Source organism: Lathyrus oleraceus, chromosome 5 (assembly GCF_024323335.1).
Source record: "Lathyrus oleraceus cultivar Zhongwan6 chromosome 5, CAAS_Psat_ZW6_1.0, whole genome shotgun sequence".
Classification (NCBI taxonomy): Eukaryota; Viridiplantae; Streptophyta; class Magnoliopsida; order Fabales; family Fabaceae; genus Lathyrus; species Lathyrus oleraceus.
In genome coordinates, this window is record NC_066583.1 from 88,398,919 (window position 1) to 88,416,933 (window position 18,015).

Consider the following 18,015-nt stretch of genomic DNA (forward strand, 5'->3'; position numbering starts at 1 on the left):
GACATAGTATAATGGACTATGTTCATGAAACATACCACACACAAAAAGAATATGCAAAAGAGGTGGCCTAATCTCATACATACTCATGTTGATTTTTCAATCAACTAGCTTTAGGACTTTGAGATATCATAGGCCAAATGAAACAGATGCATAAAGAAGGGGAATTAGATGAAGAGGAAGGGAAATGGATCAAAACTCAAATTGGTCAAAGGAGGACTTTTACCAAATTAATATCATTCATTCATTTTGGGAGATGGAATGTACATTCCATCAATCCCCTTAATCCAATGATATTAACCTAGCAAAGTCAAATCAACCTTGACCAAGGCCCAACAACACAAGTCAAACTTACACAAACCATCACAAGAGGTCAACACAATTATTTGGAATTTATTCAATTTAAAAATACTAAAATAATGCATTTAAATTAAATATGGTTTTTCAAATTCCTAAAACCTCATCAAAACACCAAAAGAAATGGCCATAAGATTTATCATAGGTCAAACAAGGTCAAAGGACCTTGGAGAAAAAATTTCAGAATTTTAAAAGACTTAAAAGTATTTTTAAACAATTTAAAATAAACACAAAATCAATTAAATTATGAAAAATCTTAACAATGATCCAAAAAATGATTTTAATTCAGAATATGAAAGAGGAATTTATTTAAAAAAAAATTGGTGAAACTCTCATATTTTTTGGATCAATATTAAAATTAATATGAATTAATGAAAATCCAACGAATTAAAACAAAAATCAAAAAATCAAAAAAATGTGAGCCACTTGATCTCCCTCATTAATTGAGGTGGCAGATCAAGTGGACCAGCGCGCGCTGTAATACCCTAATTTTGACCCTAATATCCCTCATGGCATCATGTTATTGCACAAGTGCATTGCCTCAAGGATGATAGCATGGTTGGCTCCTTAACCCCTAGGGTTGGGACTTATTTGAGTGTTTTGAGATTACCAAGCATGCTTGTATTGTATATTATTGCTTTTCTTATTCGATTACTAACCAAAAGCACAAAAATATGTCACTAAATCTTTTTGTTTTGAAGCTCAAGTGATCATGTGCCACAATGCTCCTAGGAGGCTCCTAAGCTCAATGAAATGGCTAGGTGAAAATGAGAAAAGGCATGACAGTGGTCCATAAAGCTCCTAATAATCATATAGGTCTCCCAAATATCTCAATTTTCCAATTTGATCAAGATTATCCAAAGGGCTTGTGGATTGTTTCCCAAGGAAACCCTAATTTCACTATGCTTTGACTGTGCCTTGCCCATGAAGCAATTTCAACCTCTGGTCAAATTTAATCAAGGGAAGTTCTTTCATTCATCATTTTATGCATATATGATCCTATTTGAGGATCCTCAATCATTTATTCATCAAGATTGGAAGTTTGGCCTTGAAAAGTTGACCAGTCAAAGGCATCTGACTAAACTGAGGTCTATTGAGATACAACTTTTGATGTGTTTGTCAAATGAAGATGACCCTTAAAGAAACACTGTCCTTAAGAACCATATGAACAACTTTCATGTTCATAAAAAATCCATTTGAAACTTGGAAGGTCATCATTCATTTAAAAACATTATAGGTCATTTTGACTGAAACCCTAATCTTGGGTCAACTTACCAAGGACATAACTTTCTGAATTTTTATGCTTTTGAGGTGAGACCAAATGAATTGGAAAGCTTGAGATGTCTAATTCAAATGTTATGTTGGACCAAATTTCATAATCCTAAAATAAATACATGTGATAATACAAAACATTATAGGTCATATTGGACCTAATTCATTGAATTTGAAAATGTACCCAACTTCAAATTCCAATAACTTTGTCATAGAAAATCCAAATGATGCAAACTTTGAGTATAAATTTATCATCTTTAAAAGATATACAACTTTGATGTTGGAGGTTTTTCCAATTGAAGCTTTCATCATGAAAATATAGGGGTTTGATTAAGCTTGCTTTTGGTGAAATTTTTCAAATGTGACTTAAACATGTTTTGTACATGGATCTTCCATGCCAGTTTTCATTAATTTTCACATGCCAAATGAATTTTTTCCCAACATGACTTTTGTTCCTTGTTTCAAGGCTTTCCAACCATTACTCACATTGCGCTTTTGGACTTACCATGGGTGAGTTTCGAAGACCTCTTCATTTATGTACATTTTGGTGTTTTATGATGAAAACTTGAAATGCAAGTTAGTTCCCTCCAAAATGCACGTCCAAATCCTTTCCATATGAACTCAACAAGGTGTTTCATTCATCATTGGTCCTGTTACACGCTTGCACAGGCCCATGCAATCAAAGCTCAAAATTCATGCACACGAGGGAAGTGTGATGCACATCCAATTTCAGCTATAAATAACTGCTCTTTCTCATTCATTCAAAAACCTTTTGGAGATCTGAATTGCTGCAGCATTGAAACCATAGCCTTACCAAAGGAATTTGATCAAAAAATTTCTCACTTTCGAGTTTGAAATTCAGCATCATTAGTTGATCTTCAAAGCTTAATTCCTTAGCCTTTCACTTCCACTGCATCCCTAGAGCAAAGAGAAGTCAAGATATTGAAGGTTTTGTGGCCTGGAGTGCTTCAATTCAGAGGTATATCTTCAAACTTTTTGGATCTAGAACTCTCAATTCAATATAGTATCCTTGTGTTTGTGTGGTTTTCTGAAGTCCTCACACTTGAGGCAAGCTTGTGATGCTTTCAATTTTCCATTTCATGAACTTTCAGTTTGAACACCATGATCTTCTCCTTCATGTTTCTCTCAATATAGGAAGAGTGAGGAAGATCCATGGATACAGTGGTGATCTCCATCACACAAGCTTCATTTCCATGTCCTTGTTTTCTATTTTTGTTAAAAAAAATTCTCTGCAACTGGTGGCCGGAGGTTGTTGTTCCACCGGAGAAGATGGTGGTTTCCACCACCATTACCACGTGTACACATTCACAGCCCTTGGATTTGGTTCTCACGTTTAATCGTGTGCATCCATTGTGTTTGCTTCATTTAATGCCATATGCTACGCGTTTGACTTGGTTGCACGCTGCGCCCTCATATCTGAGCCATTAATCCTTGCCACGTCAATTAATGAATCCATCATGTGGCGCTGGTTTTTACTATTATTTCTATTTTCTTTTATTTTCAGTTAATTCATTTGATTTTCAAAAATTCATAAAAAAAATTATTTGAAGTCATAAAAATATGAGACCAACTCCAAAAAATTTCTTGAAAAATCTAGTTTCATATTTTGGTTTTTAATTATTTTTGTGACTTCATTTATTATTTTTTATTAATTATTTTATTTTTAATAGTTTTAATTCATTTTAAAATACTTTCTGACTTTTAAAAAATCAAAAAATATTTTCATATCATTTATGGATCATGATAAATCAATGAAAAATAGTCTCATCAATTTATTATTTGATTTGAGATTTATTTGAGATTTTAATCCATTTTGTGCTATTTTTAATTGTTTTTAACTGTTTTAAATTGCTTTCGGATTTCAAAAATTGATGACTAAATTAGTCAAAGTTTGTATGACTATGTTGAACCTATGAGAATTTAATTGGACCTTTTTGAAGTTGATTTGAAATGAATTTGAGGTTTGACCTGATTTGATTATTTTTTATTCGCACTTTATTTTAATTCAAAAAATACCAAAAAAATATTGTTGACTTGTCATCTTTATTTCTTTTCTGTTTGGTATTGGTTGGTGATGATTTAATTCACATTTGATCAATTGGATTTGATACTTGTCTTCTTTTCCATTCCCTTTCATCTTCATCCCATTCTTTCCATCAATGGCCAATGAAGCCTTCCAAGAAAAGGAACTCCAAGAATTAATCTTTCCTCTCTTATCTTTGTATGCTTTAGGACTATCCCTTCTCTTCTTCTCCCCACTGTAACCCAAGCCAAAAATATTTTTCTTCAACTATGACTTTGTTTCAAATTAGAAACCTAGGCCTTAAGCCTTTGACTTTTAAAAACCATTTTTATCAATACTCATTGTGAATAAATCTTAATTCAAATTTGACCTTATTTTGTAAATAAATCTAAATTGTAAATATAACTCATTTCAAGTTGTTTTGTGGTTCCAATGGCCACTTTGTTAAACTTTTCAAAAACATTAGTCATAGGTTTGTGTTATCATAGTGGTTGACGTAAATCTCACCTCATCCTTAGTGTTGGATTATAAGCCTTCCATGCTTATTATAGGGTTAACCCCTCACTAGCATGTTGAAGCCTTCCTCACAGGTGGATTGTTGGTTTAGGTTGAGTTTTCTCCCTTTGATAACAAAAGACCTTAAGGCTTTTGGTCAAATCAACTCACCAATCTTTGAAATTTTTACCGTGAACTACGAGGTTTTGATCCTCCTTTGTAATGGTACGTAGGCAATGGGTTCATCCATTCAAACAACAAAATTTGTAAATATAATCTATTCTCTTCTCATCCCTCCAATCTTTTTCACAAATCTTTTCATAAATACCAACCTACAACACAATATTTGCAAAAAGGGTTCCCTTAGAGTACTAAGGATGTTTTGGGTGCGTAAAACCTTCCCATTTCATAACCAACCCCCTTACCTAGATCTCTGACATTTTTATTAGTTTTTTATTTGAAAAACTTCTTACCTTGGCTTTTGTTCGCTTTTTAGCCTTTCCTTTGGAAAAATAAAAGTGAGGTGGTGACTCGAATTGTATGTTGACTTTTGGTTTAGTCAATAAACCTAAAGGTAACGAAAACCCCGCTACAGAAAAGTGGCGACTCTGCTGGGGAAAGACAATTTTCTCTCTAGTGGGTTTAGCCTACTTTTTGCTTGTATGTGTTGTATGTTTATATTTATTTGTGGCATATTTTTGTGCAAATTTGGGATGAATATATTGTTTGTAATGTATGAATTGCTTGATATGTTAAATTCTTGTATGCTTGGTGGTTTCTTGTGAGATGAGTTCTATACCCGAACTCGAGTGCACCTATGATATGAGAATGGCATAGTCTTGTTGACTTGTGTGGAGTTATTCCTTAACAAGTTAACTTGCAAGCCCATTCACTTGGTGGAGGTCTTGTTGCGATCAATAATGTCACACGAGTAGTCGTGGTTAGGCATTACTCTTTCCAATAGGAACCTTAGAAACCAAGGACCTTAGATACCTAGCCCATCTTGGCCTATTTTAGGAGGTAGTGCGAAGGTCGTTCAAGTGTAAGACTTGAGGCGATTGTTATGCGATACTACACTCATAAGAGTCCCTCTAGAGAATATTTTTGGAGGACGAGTAGTCGTTTCATCCGATAATATCCGAAAGATGGGATGATGACTATGGGACCCTTTTTAAAACATGATTGTCAGGTTTAACCATAGTACACTCCCATTTGGTGGTTCTTAACCGAGACTCCATGCTCGTGACTCTCAACAAACCCTTGATTCGCGGTCGATCCGTTCTCGTATATTCTCAATATCAATGGAACTTGGGTGTTGATAAGGTGTAAACCATAATCCACCAAAATGGATGATTGATATTGACGATGACTTAAGCCATCCCGTGACCTTTATGTGGTGTGACTTGCTTGATCCTTGAGTGTGTTTGTTACATTCATGCATTCATTCGCATTCATGTCATCAACAATAAAGATTTTTCAAGGAACTTAAGAGGTTTATTTGCAAATTTTCAGACATGGATAAGCAAAGAAGGAATACGAAGAAGTACAGTTTCAGACAACCCGACTTGAAAGAGTTAAGGAGTTTGACATCTTATGTATTAGAGCCTTTGGAATTCAAAGCTCGCCATGGGAAGATTCTGTCTATTCTTTCTACTAAGGTGGATGAAGGTCTGATGAGTGTGTTGGTGCAATTCTACGATCCTCTGTATCGGTGCTTCGCTTTTCCGGATTTCCAGCTGTTGCCAACATTGGAGGAGTACGCCTATCATGTGGGTATACCTATTCTTGATCAGTTGTCGTTCAGTGGTTTGGAGAAGATTTCGTCCTCTCAAGAGATTACTGGCATGCTTTATGTGGATGTATCCGACATTGTTGCCCATATGACTACCAAAGGTGGAATTCAAGGTCTCCCATCTGATTTTATGATTACCAAAGCTACTTTGTTTGTGAAGGCCATGAGTAAGGAAGATTTTGAAGCCATATTCGTACTCCTCATCTATGGGCTAGTGTTATTTCCCAACATCGACAACTTTATGGACGTAAACGCTGTTAGGATTTTATCTTTTCTTAATCCCGTTCTGACTCTGTTGGGAGACACTTATTTCTCTTTGCATATGAGAAATGCAAAGGGTGGTGGTTCCATTGTGTGCTGTCTGCCTCTGTTGTACAAGTGGTTTATTTTGCACTTGCCTCAGACGCTTGCCTTCAATGAGAACAAGGGATGTCTATGGTGGTCTGTGAGATTTATGTCTCACACTAATGATGATATCCCTTGGTATAATCGTGTTTATGATGGCGTTCAGATTATTGATTCTTGTGGTGAGTTCTCCAATGTACCTCTTCTTGGTACATGTGGTGGAATTAACTACAACCCTGCTTTGGCTCGCCGTCAGCTTGGGTTCCCCTTAAAGGATAAACCTAACAACCTTTCGTTGGAAGGATTGTTCTTTAAAGAGGGTAAAGATCCCCAAAACTTGAAGGATAGGATGGTTCGCGCCTGGCGCAAGGTTCATAGGAAAGGGAGAAATGAACTTGGTCCGAAGAATTGTGTTGCTATGGAACCTTACACCGCTTGGGTAAGGAAGAGGGCTCTTGAGTACCGCATGCCGTACGAGTATCCGAGACCTACCCCTATGGTTATGGTTGGGCCTTCAACCCTTCCTAATCAAGGAGTAGAGGAGTTGAGATACGAAAACCGGTGGCGTGCATGGGTTCGTGAGCGTGAGGAGCTTCTTTAACAACTCAAAGATAAGGATGCAGTGATAGAGTTTCTAGAGCATCAGGTTATTGATGAGCCTGATGATGTGGTTACTTCTCTCCTTCCTCACTCGTCTAGGTTTTGGAAGAGGAAGTATGATCAGCTTACTAAGGAGAAGGCCAACATGGAAGTAACTTATGAGAGAGAGGTGAAGAGGCTTCGTGCGACGTATCTTCCGATCTCGGAGGCTTTGGATGATTCCTTTTAGGGCTCCATAGGATGTTCATTCTCCTTTTCTCTTGTATTGTATTTGGTTACCAAAACTGTACTACTTCTTTGGTGTAAAAAGTTTCCAAATATTTTTAATATGAGTATTCCATATATGTCTTAAAAGTTCAATATTTTTTTAAATATTTGCAAATAGATCTCTATAAAGTTCCTCTGATAAAAAACAAATCATATGCACGAGCATTGCATGTATCATATGTATCATCAGGTTTTGTTCCAAGCTCTTGATCAGGGGTCTAACTCTTTGCTCTTCATTTATTTTGAAGGTAAGTTGACGCATTGGTATAACACCCGAGCAAATCATCAGAAGATCATGGAACACCTCGAACAAGAGAACAGGGACCTGAAGGAAGAGATCGCTAGACTGACTGCCATGATGGAGTCAGTCCTTGCTGCACAAAGTCAAGCTTCACCAACTCCTGCAACTCCTCCCGCGAGGACAGTCATTTCTGAGGTGGCTACTTCAATAGTGCATGCTGCCACAACCCACTTCGCTCTGAGTATGCCTGCTGGATTCCCTTGGGGAATGCGATCTAACTTCATGCCAGAGGGTTTTGCTCCCACCCTTGCTTCTATGCCGGCATCTAGCCCGGTCCTGTCTGTGCCACCTCCCGTTGTGCACACTCTCCCACGTGTAGAAGACACCATTTATCATTCCGAAGCATCTTAGGGTCCGGACGTATATGAGAAAATGGACGAGATGAAAGATCAATTCCTTGAACTGCGCAAGGAACTGAATACTTTGAGAGGTAAGGACCTCTTTGGGAAGAGTGCTGATGATCTGTGCTTGGTGCCCAACGTTAAAATCCCAGTTAAATTCAAAGTTCCTAACTTTGAGAAGTACAAGGGAAATACATGTCCACTCAGCCATCTTGTGATGGATGCTCGCAAGATGTCGACCCAGACAAACAATGATCAACTGCTGATTCACTAATTTCAGGATAGCCTAACAGGTGTTGCGCTCCGGTGGTATATGGGGCTGGAGAGTGCTAGCATCTGCACTTTCAACAATCTAGGCGAGGCCTTTGTAAAGCAGTATAAATACAATGTGGACATGGCTCCAGACAGGGACCAGTTGAGGGCAATGTCCTAGAAGGACAAGGAGACCTTCAAGGAATACTCCTAGAGGTGGAGAGAATTGGCATCACAGATAATTCCACCCTTGGAAGAGAAGGAGATGACAAAGATCTTCTTGAAGACTTTGAGCTCTTTCTATTACGAGCGCATGATTGCTAGTGCTCCCTCGAACTTCACCGAAATGGTGAATATGGGGATGAGGCTAGAAGAGGGGGTCCGTGAAGGACGCTTGTCTCGTGATGATGGTTCCTCAGCAAAGAAATATGGAGGATTTGCTAGGAAGAAGGAATGGGAGACTCATGTTGTTTCTTCCCATGTTAAGAGAGGGCCCTCTGTGAGGAGGAGAGAAGCCCGACCAACCGTTAATCAACACCAGGTGGCTCATATAGCACCTGCTTTCGGAGAAGTTCAACAACAACTACAACAACAACATCGTCAACAACAACAAGCTTACCAGCCTCGCAACAATAACAACACCAGTACCAGCAACTATGAGAGGAATAGGGTGACTTTTGACCTGATTCCAATGACGTATGCTGAATTGTATCCTTCCTTAATCGATAGGAAACTGATAACTCCCCGTGATCCTCCTGCTGTGCCAGCCAATCCCCAATGGTGGTACAAGCCTGAACTTCACTGTGTATATCATTCTGGTGCTCCCGGACATGACGTGGAGAATTGTTTTCCTTTGAAGACCAAGGTGCAAGACCTTGTTAAGAGTGGGATACTGTTCTTTGAGGACGTAGGCCCAAATGTGAAGAAGAACCCATTGCCCGAGCATAGGAAGGCAGCTGTCAACATGGTTCAGGGATGCCCTGGAAAATATAAAGTCCTTTATGTGAGTGACATAAGGCAATCCTTAGTAGAGATGCATAAGCTGTTGTGTGAACACAACCATTATGAGCATGATCATGATAGGTGCCAGGTGTGCACTATCAATGAAAGAGGATGCCGTTAAGTGATAAGGGACAACCAAGAGATGCTAGATCAAGGGATGATTGAGATGCTTCAGAATCGTAATGAGGATGAAGTCGATGTTATCACCCCTGTGTTCAAAATTCCTGACCCTGTTGTTATCAAGTATGATATCAGCAAGAAGAAAGTATCACCAACTCTTGTGATCAAACCAGCGGGCCTTGTCCTGTATGTATCAAACAAAGTGGTTCCCTACCGTTATAAAGTTGTTATGCTAGAAGATTGGAAGGAGGTGTCGTTGCCCTCAACCTCTGTGGTAAGCATTTCTGACGTTAGTGGAGTGACCCGTAGTGGTCGTTGTAGCACCTCAAATTTGCACCTCCCATTTTTTACATTCATTTTCATATTAGGTCATAACATTACATAGTCCACTGCATAGCATTGCATTGTCCTTTGCCCAAGTGCAATTCATCAGACAAGATTAGGTCAACTTGTTAGGAGGATCAGTCAAACAAGCAAGCAAGTGAATTGCTCAAGGAAGCAAAGCCCTATGGTTGGTTCATTGAGCTCATATGGTCTAGGGACCATTTTGAAGAGGTTTGGCCAAAGATTGGATGCTCAGAAGTCATCAGTCAAGCTGAATTTCATCTGAAACCCTAGGAAGTCAACTGTGGTCAACTGTGCTAGAAATCAAGGATTTGAAGGTGGGAGATGGTTTGAAAGGCTTCATTCATGTACACACAAGTTTCATTTGACATTTCAAAGATCAAGATTGAAGAATTTGAGGTCAGATGAAAAGTTTCCAAAAATAGTAAGTGACCTGTAATTTCAAATTGCCAAAAATGGAAAGGTCTTCTCCTCAAATTTACATCATCATACAAGCTTCAAATGAAATTTTGTCCAACATGAAAGTTAAAGATGTTGCTCTCACCTTTCCAAAAAGTCCAAGAACACTCATTTCTCATTTATGGTTGGCAAGTTGTGATCAAATCATTTTCAAGAAAAGTTGAACTTCAAGGAGGCATAACTCTTGACCCATTTGGCCAATTTGAGTGATTCTTTTTTGAGCAAACTCTATTTTACATGCACTATCATAATCCATCATCACATTTCATAAAAAATCATCACACAGAAAGTCCATTTTTCAAGTGACTTGAATTTGAAAAAGGGAAGAGTTAAAAAAAGTGACTTTCAAAATATGCATTTGCCACACTTTTAAGCTTCACATTTGGTCTTAAATCAGCATTTGGGATATGCTTGAGCTGAATTTCGTGCACTGTAGCAATCATACATGAACATGAAGGTTACTTTGGCCATTTAACATGAAAATGCATTTTCACTAATCATTTTCATTTTGGCTAAGCTTGATTAAGGAATTGATTAAACATAACATATAAATACTTAATCATAACAGAAAATCACATTAGCACTTCATTCATATAGATCTAGATCCAAAATAGCAAAATTCTCTCAATTTTTCATCTTCATTTTTCTGCAAATTCTTCAAGAACACAACATTGATTCTTCATTACACCATCATACACAAGCTTTTCTGAAGAAGATTAGAGTAAGGAATCATCACATTCGAGCCAAATCAAGAACTATTACATAGAGCTTCATCAATGGCAGCTGGTGATTTGAGCATGATCAAGCAAGGTTGAGCCACGATCCAACATTCATTCACCTATTGGAGCTTGAAGGAACTTCTGTTTCGTGCTTACAAGTGCTGAAAACATCAATTCCAAACCTGCACTTCAAACAAGGTTGGAATTCGATCTTTACAATTGTTGTAATTATGTTAGGCATTGGATAAATCTTGGATTGTAGAGTAGCATGCACTTTGTGGATTTGAATTTCATTAAGAAACCAGGAAGTTAGGGCGATTTGAAGTTTGATTGTTAAATCTTATTCTGTTCGATCTATTCACATGAGTAAGAATTAGGTTGAATTGTTGTTAGATTGTTGTTGAGCATTGAAAGACGAACACAACGGTATATCATTTGTCCATTTCTGTGAAACATTGTTCATGTGCTGGAAAAATATTGAAGAACATGATGAACACGTTCAAAAACCCTAGCCAAACCGTGTTTGATCTTCTGGAATCAGTTTGCATGCGTTTTCCGTGTTTATGAGCCATGTGACCAATCGCGCCTTGCCATATGAACTCAAAATAATCTGGATTTTTGCATGCTGATACTTATTACGATTTTGCCATTATTTTCCATTTAATCCATTAATTCATTTTCATTTCAAATTTTAATTTCATTTTCATCTTCAATCTTAGAAAAATCATAAGTCATTCAATATTTGTCCAAATAATGTGGGATTTTTTGTGAAATGTTCCTCATGATCTCTAGTTGTTTATGGTGATTTTGCCAGAAATTATGCACGTGTGGATTTCTGTTTTGCCTAGGGTTTGTTCATGTGTATCCAATTTGTACCTTCCATGCCATTTTGCTTGTGAAATAATGATGCTTAATTGGATGAGGCTGAAACTTTTTGTGCATATTCTAGACACCTTGAGGAGAACTTTGGTTTGTGGTTTGTGATTTTTGAGTGTCTGGATTGTGAGATATGATTTTTTGAATAGAGGTGTGACAATTTGTGTCACACCCTTCTTGTCCAATTTGATGATTTTTGGTACCATGCCATATGAACTCAAAATAATCTGGATTTTTGCATGCTGATACTTATGAATGTTGAGAATGGTTGTGAATTTTCCTGGAACTTTTAAGTGCATTTCCTATTTGATTGAGATTTTCTCCCCTGTTTGACAAATTGTTGACTTCTTGTGAGACATGATTTTATTTGATTTGAGAAATCCTTTGTGTTTATTGGATGGACTTGAAATTTGGCATGTGTATTATAGACACCTTGAAGTTTGCCATGGCTTTGGTTTCACTCATTAATCATGCTTGGTCTCTGTTTTATGATTGCTTGAAGTGGATACATGTTTTGATGCTTTGTATGAGCTTGTTTGAACTTGTGTTGACTTTATGAATTTAATTGGCTTGCTTCCGTTGGTCCAAGTGACTTGAAATTTGGTGTGTAGGTCATGTTATGAATGCTGTTTGACCATGAATTTTTTGGTGATTTATTGAAATGTTTGTGAGTTGATTTGAGTTGAATCATTCTGTTTGGTTCTATGAGCTTCAAATTGCATGTTTTGTACTCTTTGCTTCATGAAATGATAATGATGAATGATATGAATGTGAAACCACTTGGATTTGCTTCCTAATTGATTGATCTTGGTTTTTGATAAGTTTCATGTTCTGTTTTGGCTTATTGATCTCATTTTGACCCTAGTCTTGTACTAGTGGTTTGTGCTATCACATTTGAGCTTTGTTTCAGGTTAAAAGCACAATTGCTTATGCTTGATGATGTGCACTCATTTGGAGTTGGCTTGTTGCTTGTTTATGACTAACTTTGAGTTTGTTTTGTAGGTTTTGAAACTTGAGTTTGTGCCATGTGGCTTGCACCTTTGTGCATTGACTGTTGTTTGACTGTATAGTTAACTGTTGACCATTGTCTGTTTGCTTATTGTTTGAGCTGAGTACTGATTATATTGGATTGATTTCAGGTACCTTAGTTGCTATAGTTCCTTTGTGAACTTGATTGTGCTTTGCTTGCTAGCTTAAGCACTGAGGTATAATGATCTCTTCTCCATGTAGTCTGGAAGACCTGGCCTGTTACTTGGCCAGGCACCTGTCTGAAGTCCTCCTTAAGAGGCAATGTTTGTGCTTGTTTATTTTTGTCCCCAAGCAAGAAAAGACCTTTGTTAAGGCAATTGGCAGATACAAGAGATGTGCAATCCATCTCCTGCTCTTCTGTTGAGTCATCCCTTGGCTCACATTACATGTTGATGCCTTGAGGATAGTAACCCAAGATCCTTGTACTGTTGTACAGTTGAGTCAGTGTCATAAGTGTAGAAGGGTTCCCATTTTTTGAACCCACACTTCATTGTCTTAAGCTCTCCCAGGCCAGGGATAAGAGCTGTGAAGTCTCATCTTCACTCACTTTTCATCAGCTTCACCCTAACTCTCAATGTTAGGGTTAAGAGCTAACATCACCCTGATACAGTTGGCTTGCTCTTGCAGCCTAACCCTTGTTTGAGCCCCACTTGGTGTGTATATAGTGTGTGCTATCTGTGATTGTTTGCTTTTTCCTGTGCTTAGGTTTAGCTTGCTCCCTGTGCAAGTTAGGTAGCAACCTTGACTTAGGGATGATTTTGCATGATAACATCTAGGCTCGAGTTAGTCTCCCTAGTTGTGTCTCCCTCTGTTATCTGGTTAGGCTAGTCCTGTGTCCCTGCGTAGGGGAACTACGTCGCCCTGATCCTCATACCAGATGAGGTACGTAGGCAGGAGATGAGCTGATCTCTCTGGGCGCCCTTTTGTTTTGTCTTTGTGTGTGTTAGGAGATGGATGTAAGCCCAGCGATTGGCATTCCTTATCCTCTTGTTGTGTGCTTGGAAGCCGATATAAGTCCAGCGATTGGCATTCGGGTTCCAGTGTGGGTGTGTTTGGTTCGGAAGCTGATGTAAGTCCAGCGATTGGCATTCAGGTTCCATGTTTGCCCGTGTTTGTGTTGTTTTATTTGGCGTGCGTTAGCCGAGCTACGAGTGCTCTGATTCTTCTTTAGTACGAGAAGATCCGTATGCATAGGATACGACATCCTAGCGAGCATGTTTTCCCCCCAGTCCGAACTACTTCGGCTCTGATGTCTATGCCTGATAGACTAAGTAAGCCCAGGATGCGATATCCTGTGTCTCTTTCAGCCAGTGTGTGTGTGTGTTTGTGAGCAGTGTTTAGCAACCTTTATCCTTCCTTTTGTGCGTGGATCCCGTCGAGTACGACGGATGCGTAGGGGTGCTAATACCTTCCCTTCGCATAACCGACTCCCGATCCCATTCTCTTTGGTCGCGAGACCATGTTCTTTCCAGGTTTACTTCGAGCATTTCCTTTCCCTCTTTTGGGATAAATAACGCACGGTGGCGGCTCTGTTGTTCTTGTTTCCCGCCGGTTTTTCGCGTAATGCGACAGCTGGCGACTCTGCTGGGGACAAGAGAAGTTGACCTCTTGCTGGTCCATCTTCCCTAAGCGAGTCAGTCCTAGCGCTCTCTAGGATTAGAGTTTTGGTTGCTATTTGCTGTTATTTATTGCATTCATGATTATTATGTTGTATATATGTGCATATCTGTTTGCATGCATCATACTGTCATTGAGCTGTCTTTTGTACAGGTGGTTCTTCTGTTTGGGGTGGGTGTTCTGAGTGGGGCTAAAACCCAGGCCCGAGTATACACCTAGGATTAGTGTGGTCTCAGGTTGCCTCTCATGTTAGGTCAACATGATCTTGGCGACTTGACATACCACAAGCCGGACGAGGTTCATTTGATAGTGCTCTTCCTTTGTGGGGTACTCCACTCTGGTTGAGTCACTTCATCTGAACTGTTGACTTCGGTGACCGTTCTTTCCCGGATCTTTGATTGAGACGATCTTAAGAGAGCTACAACGGCACACCCGAAAGGGCAAACCCGTTGAGTATCTTTGCCCGATTGTCGAGACCATTATCCGCCTTAGGATGACCTGATTAGAATTTACCTGTGAGGGGAGGGTTGATTCTTACAGATGCATGTTCTGATGGTGACTTTGTTGATGACTATTGGTTGATCAGAGTCCTATTTATAAGTCGGATTTATGGATCTATTTCTGGACGCCGGAGGTTTGATCCTGGTATTGATCGGAGGGTTCCGTTTATTTCGGATCCCTGGGCTGAATTTGAGGATGCTCAGATGTGGATATGGTTCAGTTGACTTGGGTTCAGATGACTTTGGGTTTCAGATGAAGTTGTGATACCAGAGTTCAAGCCGAAGCTTCGATCCTGTGCGGCATGATACTCAGCCGACCGGTCTTGGCTCCATCATTTGCATCATAGCATGTTTATTTTCGAAAAAGAAAAGAAGAAAAATGTATAATAATGCATGAAAAAGTTAACCTGCATACACATCACGCACATCATACACATATCATTTTGCATGACAGGTGTTCTCGTTCCCGACTTCTCACTCTGGTTCCTGTGTCAGGCAGGATAGCTGATCAGAGACCGCACCGGTATTCAACCAGACTCAATCAATAAAGAAGTATGGATTAGGTTCAGAACGAGCTGGCTGAGATGAGGGCGAACATGGCCCAGTTTATGACAATGATGCAAGGGGTTGCTCAGGGTCAGGAGGAGCTCCGAGCTTTGGTTCAGAGACAAGAGACGGTTATTCAGGCGTATAACCGTGGTTCACCTGCTGGTATTCCTGTGCCTGAGAATGTTGCTACTGCTCCCGTTCATGACTATGTTGTGGGAGATGAATTAAGAGGAATAAGGATTAATGGACAACCTCTTGCTGCTGAGACTGTCAATGTCAGAGCTACCCGGGCTCCGGTTCGTCATCCAGCTCCTATTGTCGACAGACAAGAGGACATGTTCACGCTGCTGAGTGAGGATGATGGTGAGGTGGTCAGAGTTGAGGATAGGGATCGTAAGGTTGATGCCCTGGCTGAAAAGATCCGTGCGATGGAATGTCAGAACTCTCTTGGTTTCGATGTGACCAATATGGGGTTGGTCGAGGGGTTGAGGATCCCATACAAATTCAAAGCACCTTCTTTTGATAAGTACAACGACACTTCTTGCCCTCGCACCCACGTGCAGGCTTATTATCGGAAAATCTCTGCGTATACAGACGATGAAAAGATGTGGATGTACTTTTTCCAAGATAGTCTATCTGGGGCTTCTTTGGACTGGTACATGGAATTGAAGAGAGATTCAATCTGATGCTGGAGGGATCTGGGTGAGGCCTTCTTAAGGCAATATAAGCATAACATGGACATGGCGCCTAGCCGGACTCAGCTGCAGAGTCTATGTCAGAAATCCAATGAAAGCTTCAAGGAGTACGCCCAGAGGTGGCGTGAGCTGGCTGCGAGAGTCCAACCCCCTATGCTGGAAAGGGAGTTGACTGACATGTTTATCAGTACTCTTCAAGGTGTGTTTATGGACCGAATAGGGAGTTGCCCATTTGGAAGCTTTTCTGATGTGGTGATATGTGGAGAGAGGACTGAAAGTTTGATCAAGGCTGGAAAGATCAATGATGCTAGTTCCTCGTCTTCCAAGAAACCTTTCTCTGGGGCACCTCGCCGTAGAGAAGGTGAGACTAATGTTGTTCAACACCGCAGAAACCAGAACAGAAATCAGTATCGACAGGTTGCTGCAGTAACCATTCCTGCACCTCAACAACGTCAACAACCGCAACAACAGAGAGTTCAACAACAAATGCCACAACAACAACAACAGCAACAACGTCCGTATCAGCCAAGGCAGAGAATGCCTGATAGACGTTTTGACCCACTGCCCATGACCTACGCTGAGTTGCTACCTGAGTTGCTCAGGCTAGGGTTTGTCGAGTTGAGGACCATGGCGCCATTGACAAAAATACCACCTGGGTATGATGCCAATGTGCGTTGTGACTTTCATTCTGGTGCGCCGGGACACCATATTGAGAACTGCAGGGCTTTCCACCATAAAGTCCAGGACTTGATTGATGCTAAGACTATCAATTTCGCTCCTGTACCGAATGTTGTAAACAATCCTATGCCTGCGCATGGTGCTCACCGGGTGAACTGTGTTGAAGGGGTTGAAGCTAAAGATCTTGTTGTTAATGTTGACGAGATTCAGACTTCTTTGCTTGTGGTAAAGGGCCGTTTGTTGAGTGGTGGTGTCCACCCGGGCTGTGATGAGAATTGTTTGGGCTGTGCAGAGTCAGATAATGGTTGTGAACAATTGCAGGCCGGTATTCAGAAGTTGATAGATGAGGGTTGTGTCCAGTTTGGCCGGGCTGATAATAGAGATCCAGGGGCAGTGTCAACTGTCACTATATTTTTCAAACCGTCTGAAGGACGTGGGCCGAGGACTGTTGGTAGTGCGCCTACAACAAGTGGTAATCCAGTTACCATCTCTGCACCAGTTTCTGCCAATAATCCAACAACGATTGTCGCTCCGGTCGGAAGGGCTGTGGACAGTAGGGCTGTATCCTGGAAGTATGACAACACCTACCGAAGCAACAGAAGGGCTGAGAATCGGGTCAGGCCATCTAATCAAGCGCCTGTAACAATCGGTGTACCGGTTAGTAGAACTCCCGCGGTTGTGAGTCCCGTCGTGGACAATGTTGGTGGACCGGGAGGCTTTACTAGAAGTGGACGACTGTTTGCTCCTCAACCGTTGAGAGATGCCAATGCTGAGGCATCTGTTAGAACGAAGGGCAAACAGGCTGTTGTTGACGAAGAACCCGCTCAGACGAATGTGCCTGGTGGCTCGTTTGAAAAAGACGTGGAGGAATTCATGAGAATCATTAAGAAGAGTGATTACAAGATTGTGGATCAACTCAACCAAACTCCGTCTAAAATTTCCATCCTCTCTTTGCTGTTGTGCTCTGAGGCACATCGCAACGCCTTGCTGAAGATGCTGAATATGGCGTATGTACCTCAGGAGATCTCCGTCAACCAGCTGGAAGGTGTAATCGCCAATGTGAGTACCAGACACGGCTTGGGGTTCACTGACCTTGATTTGACGCCTGAAGGGCGAAACCATAACAAGGACTTGCATATCACCATGGAGTGCAAGGGGGTTGTACTGTCGCATGTGCTGGTCGACACCGGTTCTTCTCTGAATGTGCTGCCGAAGCAAATCCTGAAGAAGATATTTGTTGAAGGGGTTGTGCTTACTCCTAGCGACCTGATCGTTCGTGCCTTTGACGGATCCAAACATTTTGTGTTTGGTGAAGTCACCTTGCCTGTGAAGATAGGTCCTGAGGTGTTCGACATCATCTTCT